Below are 10,891 nucleotides of genomic sequence, written 5' to 3' on the forward strand. Positions count from 1 at the left end.
CCCATTTTCAAATATTTTTTTTTATTTTTAATTTACATCAGGATGCATCCAGTTTCATCCTTGCTATTTTTTAAGTTTAAGTCAGGATGAATCCAGTTTTATCCTTGCTATTTTTTTGGTGTCCATTTCACCCATACTAATTTTTACTCGTCCATTTGAACCATGTTTTAAAAATATTTGGACAAATGACCCATTTCCGCTGTTTAAACTAGTAAACAACAACTGTTGCCGGGAGCAGTGCTTAGTGGCAAGACTAATAACCAAAGTGTCACAAGAGGTTCGAACCAGAATAATTTTTGGAAAATTCCGAAAAATCAAGGGAAAAATATGGTTTAGTCCAAAAATGTGGTTTAGTCCAGCTCGAGTCAACTAGGTAAAATTAGTCCAAATATATGAAAAGTACACTAATAACCCTTAATATTTACAATTAGTACAAATATTTGTATTTTAGTCCAAAATGACTCATGATGACATCATCAGTTTTAAATAATATATAAATATTTAAAAAACAATTTAACTTTCAAACCGCTCATCCAAAATTTACAAACTTTATATATTCGAAAAGCTCTTTTTGAGATCTACAAAAAGAGTACCCATATGACTATATAATTTTCACTTTTAGATTTTTTTTGATTCATACTAGTGTACAACTATGGACACATCGGCAAAAATACAGAAAAAATCCAACATTCATGATAGCCAGACTGCAACTCTAGTCTGCACAGACTGACAAAAATATCAACCACGCCAAGCTCTTGCTGAATAATGGCAGGATTTGCATAGGATGGTTTAGCAGTTAACCTGCATCCAAGAAAAATCAATAAAACATAAGAAACCACATCTTGAAAAAAAACGATAACCTTTCACCAACAACCACATAAGAAATAAAGCAAAGAAAAAGATCAAAATAAAAAGTTAAACAATTATTAAATTAAAGAGACACGATCCATTTGGGCTTAACTACACAAACTTAATATCACAAATACGAATTCCCTTCCTGAAAAAATCAGTCACATGTTGCAAACCAAATTGAAACATACTAGAGTTCAATATAACTTCCACAGAAAAACCATAACTTTCAAAACATGCATGATGCATATCATCCACAATCACACACAAACCTATTTTTCATGGGAATTACATAGATGCTGAAATGCACCAATATGTACACTACTGTAAAACACGAGAAACCTATTTTTTCATGGAAAATACACGGGTACACCAGTGTGTACACCCCTGCCAAACATGCACAAAACCTATCACTCATAACCACACAAAAATGTACTTTTTCATTGAAAAACACAGGTGCACCATTATGCACACCACTGTAAAACATGTATAAAGAAGATCATTCATAACCACACACAAACCTACTTTTTCTTGGGAATTCCACTAGTGCACCAATATGCACACCCCTCCAAAACATGAATAAAGCATAATTTTTTAGCTAAGATATCCTAATGCACAAAATATTATTATCAGCTGAGACCAACATCAAAGTGGGCATCAAAAAGGGAACCAAGTATACAATTAGACCAGATACCTATTACCATGTTGCAACATTTTGGGTTGCAAGCATAGAAACATGAGGCGAGGACCCATCTTTATCAGCTTTGACCTTCATTCCCCCTGCAATTGTGTTGCAACATCTTGAGCTACAAGCATAGCAACATAAGGTGAGGTCATTTCCTAAGGTAAATGTGCTCACAACTACCTTTATCCTCTTCAACTCATCCTCTGAGCTTATCCAATTCCTGTAAATAAGATTAGACGAACAACATTAAAATGAAATGCAAGTTAAGAAAAGATATTATATAGAAGATCATATGTATATGCACAGACCTCTCCAGCTCTGACCAAGAGGTATGAACTGACTTCAGTGTCAGGCAGAGCGACTTAAAATCAACATGTGTACAATTATGTACACATTAAGAATGAACATGTGTACAACTATGTGCACATTAAAAATGAACATGTGTACAATTATGTACACATTAACGATCGATAGGTCGATTGTAAACTATCGACCATGCATGTACATAATAAATGGGTAAAAACTCTTCATTTCTCTCAAAATGAACTTATGTGAAACAAAATATAAAATATTATAAAATATCGTTCATAAAAACGGATATGTTTCTGCAAATTACAAATCAAAAATTGCACAGTTAGAAGATACTGATAAAGTTAATCCAGAATTTAGAAATCTATGTGAGGTTTTTCGAGAGGATTCTTACGAATACGAATTTTAAGAAAAAGGATTATTATTATTCCGTGGATTATGTCGCGCAACCAACTATAATTGAATGGGAAGAATTTCCTAAACTCTTTGTATCAATAAAAAAAAAATTAAATGAAAATTAATTCTCACATATAGAAGTTTTGTATCATCTCCTTCATATCAACCACTCATAACCCTACTGCTGCAAACAACTATAGCACCTCAACCATTCAACTCGAATCTTCTATCTTTGTTGTAGCTTTCTAAATGTCTGACATATTACTACAAAAACAAGAAAAAAAAATCTTCGAGTCAGGGACTCAATCCATACTATATGTGGTTCTCCTCATCGCCTGACTCAATCCATACCATATGTGGTTATCCTTATCGGTTTTAGATCTCGTAGAGACCGATATGGATCATTGTAGTGATTCCTCGAGTCAGGAAGAAATCTACGTCTATTGTGTATAGACAAGTCTAAATACAAATACTAATTTGATAGTTTCGGTTTCATAATCAATGTTGAAACAAAGTGCACGAACTGGTGTACTTAAAAGTACACTGCGTACAATCGTTGCACATATAAGTACACCGGTACAATAAAAGCAATGCACATAAAGGTTTTTACAGATTATCTTCACAGATTTTACAACGAAAGGAATAATTGGTTAGAGAGCCTACGTGTGAATAATTTACCTCGCCAACTTTGTTATCGTGAGATGCAACTCGTTTTGTTACTACCGGTATTGTTACCTATAAAAAGAAAATGTAAGAAATCATGACACACCAAGATGGGATGAAAGAAAATATAAGACAAATAAAGTAGAAAAACAAGGGTAACGAGAAAAATAATAGTGAGCATAAAATAGATTTTGCACATCGATCATTTAAAATAACTTTTCTATTTATTTATGGACTTCTCAAAAAGAAAGTATGAACTATTCAAACTACTGGTGACTCTCAAATTAACCTATGTTAAATGATGCAAAAAAATCACCTAAACAGAAATCCACACAAAAAAAAAAGATTCTTCAGCTTCAATGCATCTCTTAGATATGTTCGATCCTCATGATCTTCAACCTGAAAATTAAAATATTAGACATCATTTAGTTGCTTTGAAGAAAAAAATATTAATAAAAAACAATTAAATTGCAAAGCTATGCCAAACTTCAAAAAGAATAACACGTGTACAACTATGTACACCATAATAATTAACATGTGTACAATTTAATACACATTAATAATTCAAAAATAAAATGTATAAAATGAGCACAAGCTACTAAGGCAAGTGTTTACTGTATCTGTAGATTGTAGAGAGCCAGATAAAAACTTGGACTAGTTGTCTCTTTAAGGTTGTTATGTTTGTTTAGCTAATAGGTGCTACCTTTTAAACTGTCTCCTAATGTATAACATAAAAATTTCAAAAAATAGTCGTGCACGGCAGTTGCTCAATTATGTAATAAAGTGATTGGACGCTTTGAATGAACTAAGATTATGTTAGTTTAGTCATTTTTTTTGATAAATGTATTGGCGACATTCAGGTTCTCAAACAGAAGTGCAAACAGAAAAATGAAATGATAATCAACCACTATGTCTCAAGTATGCAGTTCTTGTCCCATATCCTATCTATTTGTATCTATACAAACGAGTACATTTTAAAATCCCTTCACAGAACATTACTCTTTCTGCCATGTTCTTTTCTCATCATTTTACTGTTTCAACAAATCTTTGATAGGGAAAAACAATGTACAATAAAGTACACATACTATATAAATAAAGTTTATCATTTCTTTTTATGTGTTCCTTTTACATAAGGTAAAGAAAATCCCTACACTTGTATCATTTTGAAATGAGGGTCAGGAGACTACTTACTAACCCATCCAGCAGCAAGCCCCCGGTCCTTGAATATCACCATTCAAACATGCAATAGTTTTGCCTATTAAAAAGTACCACCACCATTATCAGTAATACACCAACATACAAAAATGGAAGATGATAAATAATTTGCACTACGAATGATAAATTGTCAAAATTACAAATTATGATCATAAGTGACTGTAACCTGGGCAACCCTCTAGGGTCAAATTCTCATGGTAACTTGTTGCTAGGGGGAGTAATCCATTCTTAGCAATGTGTAAGGAGCATGGGCATGTGTCAGGAGCATACTAGGTGAGGACAAAATACACCTAGACATTATGAAAACGAAACAAAATAGTGCCACACATTCTAACTGAGCTGAATTCTTATTATTAGGTTCTATTCATTCATGAATATAGTTTTCAGTGTTAACACCAACAAAGCCATATGGACCATTCACCTGATAAAATAAATGGTATTATCCTCATAATTGACCATTCAAACTGATAAAAAATGGTGTTGTCATCATATTTAATTCACATGAGATTGCATATACACAAATCAAAATCAAACATAACCATGAACAAACACCATACATACACAAATTAAAGATATGAAATAGTAATACTTACAACAGGGGTATGTATTTTTTTTTTATCTCGAGTATCATCAGGACCCCAAGAAGATAAAATTGGTGTTGTTGTTTGATAATAATTGTCATCATCATCATCATCCACATCCATATCGCCCTATTTTTGATGGGTTAATAATTGTTTGATAATAATTACAGTTTCTTCGGATCTAGAAAATCGAAGAAGAAGTAAAGAGGAAATCAATCAAATAACATAAAATGAAAGGATTAGATCACTAACCCGAAGAACGAATCTCTGTGGAAGAACAACAACTCTAAATCGCCTCTGTGTTTATCTCTCTCTCTCCAAAAAAATCTCTGAGATCTAAAAAACATCGTAAAGACGAGAAGGGTAATTAAGGTAAGGTAAAATGATGGTATTTTTTGGATCGGCTGAAATTTGGACTAACTCGTCCAAAGTTTGGACTAAACTGTTAATGCGGGGAAATTTTGGACTACCATGTACTGGGCTTGGGAAGGGAGGATTAGAGTGTCCAAAGCCCAGGAACAATGAGATTAAATGTTAATTTCTACAAAAATCAAGGGGACGATAGTTTGGGCTTTATATAGTTTGGCCCAATAGCTGACTAATCTGCATAACAATTGGGCCGGATTGATGCGGATTCCACCCAAATCAAATGAGAGTGAAAGAGTAATTTTCTTTCGAGTTGTTGGCCGGGAAAGGATTAAAGAAAGTGATGCCTCGAATCAGCTGTATGGTAACCGTTATTTTAATTGATTATCAACTTATAATCTACTATGCAAATTATAATGGATTTTATATGCGTTTGGTAACCATTATAATAATTACTTATTTTAATCATAATTGAAAAAATTCATTATTTCCAGAAACAGAAAAAAGTTCTTTCCTCTCCTTTTCGAGATCATCATTATAAGATAATCAATTATCTGAAAAAAAGTGTTTGGAAATTTTTTTTAAATGATTATATCAAAATCATTTATCAATTTATGATTATTTATAATCATAAATTTTATCAAACAAGGCCATTGTGTTTTGAGAAAAAAATTCCCTTCGTCCCATATATAAAGGAAGAATTTTCGACTTTTAATGTCCCAGTAGATAGGCGTAAATCTAATTTTAAAATGATTTTTTCCCCATATAGTCTTATTTGTCATACATGTGTATTATCACAAGTAAGTTCATGTTTTCTTGTCTGGGGAATAAAACAAAAGAAAATATAGGAAAAATGATAAAATTTTGTGAAATATATATTTTTTTTTCTTATCCTGAGATGGTTGGTAAATTCCTCCTATATGCATATAGGGGGCGGAGGGCAATGGTGGAACTAAGGGAGGCTAGATTAGGCTCTAGCACCCCTTTTTTCAATAATTTGTAATTAGCCCTTAAATTTCTTTAAGGCTATATTTCTGGTCACCCAATTCTCCAAACCTTAGAGCATCTTCAGCAGTGGGTGCTACTAATCCTATGTGGAGTTTTTATTTAGATCCTTATTTGTGGGGTTATATATACGTAACAAAAATAATAGTGGTTTTCTCATGAACCATCTCCAGTAGTGTGGGGTGTTAGTTTTAGGATTTGTTTTTTAGATAAAGATAAATATGATTCATTTTTTCCTATTGGTTTAGAAAAATTTATTTAATAATAATATTAGAAAAAATAGTCAAAAAGATGACATGGAGGTCATTCCCAAGGTCTAAATAAGACTCTCTCTAAGACCTTCATATTTATTTTGACACCCTTCCTACTTTATAAGACCTACTATTGGAGATGGATTTAATCTAAATGAGGGTCTAAAATCCTATGTGTCAAAGAAAAATAAAACTCTCACCCTCTGTTCAGAGCATCTCCCATGATAATGTGGTATGTATCCAACCATAGTATTTTTACTTTGGATGGGAACTTTCTAAAGTCTAAACCATTGATGTAAAACTAAATATTTGATCCATTTAATAGCAAGCATAGATAATGATAACTATGATATTTACATTCTCTAAGAGAACCTTTTAAACTAGAGGATGGCGGTGAGGATCTTTGCTTAACTTCCTTGTCACATTACCCTTGAACATCTCCATTGAAGACATCATTTTTGCTTTTGCGAAAAAATCTAAAATCTGATGTGGACTTAAATATAGGACCTTTCAATGTGCCGTTTGGAGATGCTCTTAAACTTGTTTCCGCCACTAAGAGAGGGAGTTAGATGTGTGCAAGACTTCTGTATCATTCATTATACAAGAAGTAGCAACTATGCCATATTTTTTAAACAACCCATCTGTGCGGAGTCAGTCAGCCATTACTCTCTCAATTTCTGCGGCATGTATGTTCAATTTGCTTTTTCTTACTGAAATTTCACTCGCTAAGAACATCTATAATAAAAGATAAAAAATTTATTTTTTAATGACACTTAGGATGTTAAACCTGCATTTAAAACAAATTTGTCTTTAACAATAGGTCCTACAAAACTGGAGGGATGACATTAATTTGAAGGTTTTAAAAAAAAGTCTTATTTAGACCTTCATAATGACCTCCATGTCATATTTTTCATTTTAATAATTAATTAAAATACTGTTAAACGATTAATTAAAATACGGTTAAACGGTTAAGATTTTATCACATGAATTTTTTTAAAAATTAAACCTCTATATTATTGAAAATATTTTATTAATTACAGAGTCCTATCTCTATATGTAAATCCTCCGGAATATAGACCTTAATAAAAATTTCACTTAGAATTTCTAGGACCCATTGTTGAAGATACTCTAAAGATTTCTTCTACCGTTCAAAGTGTTCGAAGTTTCTTGTTACAATTTCATGTTTGCAGCCAGTCGTGTTGTATGGCTTGCAAGATATCCACATAATCAACCCACCCACAAAAGCATAATTTTGTGGCATACTCTCAAAACTTTTGGGGACACATCATGTCACCGCCTTATCATATCCATGTCGGATTCTTGAGGAATCCAGTCAGACAAATTAGATACCTTATTTACTTCTCAAGCATTCTTTAACTTTTTTTTCATCTTTTCTCAATACTTTCTCATTTCATTTTCGCTCTTTCACTTTTTGGACGGCTAACCCTCAACTTTTGCCATCCTATACTTTTCACCTCCCCATTCACACCTTCCTTTTACAAGTTTCTTCATCTTATTTCCTCTCTATAAATTCCCCCTTCATGGCTTCTTTCTTCTTTACTAATCACTTAAATTTGATCATATTATCATCAATTTAGGTGATTGGTATTGAGTATAGCACTGTTTCAAGTTGTCTATACAATATCCTCAAAGTTCTGCTTTCATGGCATCATTCATGGCCTCAGATACGCAATACTACGGGAGCGCGCCACAACAACATTCGTTCAATAGATCGGTAGCTATGGTATTAGCATTAGTTTCATCAGTAGTACTTTCACCATTATATATTAAACGAAAGACAGATATTCGTAACTATGAGACGAAATGGAGTTCGGGCTATGTTTTACCAATGGTTCTCGTCGGACTTATAGTCGCTATTAAGACTGTTTCATCATCTTCGTCACCCTCGATGCAAAGTGGAAGAGGAGGATCCGGGGTCTCTTTAGATTCTTCATCTGTGCTTAAAATTGGAGGTTCATCTTGGGGACTTGCTGGGATTTTACTTATGTTGTTTCTTGTACTCTCGTGGCAAGACTCTGTGCAACATTTCTTCTGGAGATAGAGAGGTTAACGATCTCATCAAAGCTATAGGTTCATATGTCCTTCTATACCCAGCTTTTTGAGGTTGTTAATGAGAGTATGAGACTATTATTAATGTAAAATTTCATTTTTAACTAGTATGAGAAATTTTAAATTTTATTCATAAGCTTTTTGCATTGTCTCTATGAACCACTTCAATTTCAGTGCCAACATTCAGTCGATCTGACTAAATTTATTTGTACGTGCTCCCAAGAAACTTGATCAAACGAAATCATGGGCACTATTATCACCACAGAAAAAAAGGGAAAGCAAACATAAGCAATTTCATCGAGTCCAAAAGCGAATTAAAACCTAAAATCGGCACTCAGCAGTAAATCGGTTGTAAAGTGTTCAGTAGACAAACAGCTAGCCATTAAAAAACCCCTCCGTTTAAGATGTGGTTGGGCCTCATACAATGAGTATGTGATCCATTTTTATTTTTATTTTGACACGTACTATTTCCGTTCCACTATTAATTAACCTACTTTATAACTAAATTAGGTCAACTAATAGTGGGATGGAGGGAGTATTTAGCTTAAAGCCTGCCCCTCAAATCCCCGTAAAGCATTCACATATTTAGAAAAAGTAGGAAGACCCACCGAAAAATAAACCGTTATTTGCACCGAGGGAGATCGAATGGACACAGGAGAACGTTCTGTGCCTTGGGATTAGGAAGGGTAGAAATGGGCCCCACCTCCCACTCACACGGTGCAATCACGGTGCTTGTTTTTCGGTGTGTAAAGCATTTTCGTTTAGTTAACCGGTTTATGTGATAAAACGGTTATGAGACTTTATTTTCAACTTTATAATAAGTGTCAACATCTAAAGAGGGGCCACATACCGACTACATCGTAGCCGCTTCGTTAAAAGCCATGATGCGTGAGAAGTGCAAGAACAAAAATCTCAAAGTGGCAGGTTCCCACAACCTAGAGCAAGAACCGTGTCACAGCACTGAATAATAAGAACCATCATTTGCGGCATACAAGAATATTTTGGGCATATTGAATAAGACAAAAACAGTTTGGAAATAGTGTTTCTAAGGTATCCCTTATCCAACCTATTTTCATAAATGCTAAAATACTCATGAATGATTAGTGTTTAATTAGTGTTAATTTAATTGATTAGTTGTTAATGATTATAGTTAGGATTAGAGTTTAATTTAGGATAATGATTTTCTTTTTAAATAGATTGAGTGAGTAGAAAAAAGAAGAAGAAGAAGAAGAGGAGGAAGAAGTAGAAAAAAAAACCTTTTTTTTCTTTGAGATTTTTGTGATTGTTGATAGATGTGTGATCCAAATTCGAGTTAGGAAGGTAAATCTTCATCACGTAAACCTAAGAAAATACATATCAATTACGATGGAGATCCGGAGATGGCTTATTTGTTGGATTATGAAAATGATTTTACCCAAACTCAATCTCAAACTCAACTTTTTTCTCAAGCTCAAGATGGTGACTTTTTTGAGCCAAATCCCGAAGATGAGTACATGGATGAAGAACCCAATGCTAATAATACACAGTTATGGTTGTAAACGTTGTTTAATGTCCGTTTTGTACCTTGAATTCACTAAAAGTTTTGATTTTTGTATGTAGTTCGGCGCAACAAAGTTAGGTTTGGCAGATAGGTTGTATGCCGAACCTTGATAAATAAGAACAGTTCGGTTTGTGCGATTGAAATATTTATAAGCCGAACTGTCATTAAATTATTTTCGCGCCAAATAATTTTTGTGGTTCGGCTTGAATAGAATGTGCTAATATAAGTCGAACCATATACAAAAACATTTATGAGTTACAGTGTAATGTTCGGCTCACACGTCATACAACCGAACAAATATGTTTTGTTTTCAAAAATTTCAAGTCTGATGGTTCGGCTTGTAATATTATTTCCCAATAAGCCGAATCCATATATGACGAGTAGTTCGGCTTTGAAAGTCAAACACGGATAAGCCGAATTAAGTAGCTCGACTTTCAAATTGTATTGTTAATGAGCCGAACCTAACCCAAAAGCCATGCGATATTGTTGTAGATTGTTCCTGAAATGGAAACTATGAAGGATCAACCACCGGATGTTGATGTCATTCATGAATATACTAAAGATCACTTCACTGACTTGGTAGGTAATCTAATTTATGTTTTTATTAATTTTCAAGTATGTTGTATTCGAAATCATTAATAAAACTTAACTTTTGTACTTGTGGATATGTAGACGTGGAAAACAAAAGAAGAAGTTGTTCAATGGGCTGAGGCACATGGTTTGAAAATCAATTATGTCCTAGTTAAAGGTAGACAAAGCCGAAAGGAGCGGGTTGAGATGGTTTGTGAGAGAGGCGAGAAGAAAGCAAGCAAGAAGAAAAAAGGTGCGGTATATATTGGGAAGGCCGGGAACAAATATAAGTCTAAAACAAGGAAGATAAATTGTTTATTCAACATCGTCTTCAATTGGAACATAAATGAAAGAGTTTTCACAATGAATAAAGATATGGATTCTGTCATAA

At 33.4% G+C, this 10,891-nt stretch overlaps 1 long non-coding RNA gene across 2 annotated transcripts; it reads right to left on the bottom strand.

The window, feature by feature from the left end:
- Positions 1–533: 533 nt before the first annotated feature.
- LOC113339930 lies at positions 534–5,007 on the bottom strand. 2 transcript variants are annotated; one of them, XR_003355188.1, is made up of 7 exons: positions 4,951–5,007; positions 4,711–4,827; positions 4,098–4,157; positions 3,219–3,301; positions 2,918–2,974; positions 1,544–1,754; positions 534–801 (listed from the first exon to the last, which is right to left on the bottom strand). It is a non-coding gene; the product is annotated as an uncharacterized LOC113339930 (long non-coding RNA). The 2 variants fall into 2 exon arrangements; XR_003355189.1 differs by having other exon boundaries at positions 4,094–4,157.
- Between the last annotated feature and the right edge of the window lie 5,884 nt (positions 5,008–10,891).

The sequence above is a fragment of the Papaver somniferum genome, unplaced genomic scaffold, assembly GCF_003573695.1.
Source record: "Papaver somniferum cultivar HN1 unplaced genomic scaffold, ASM357369v1 unplaced-scaffold_21, whole genome shotgun sequence".
Taxonomy (NCBI): Eukaryota; Viridiplantae; Streptophyta; class Magnoliopsida; order Ranunculales; family Papaveraceae; genus Papaver; species Papaver somniferum.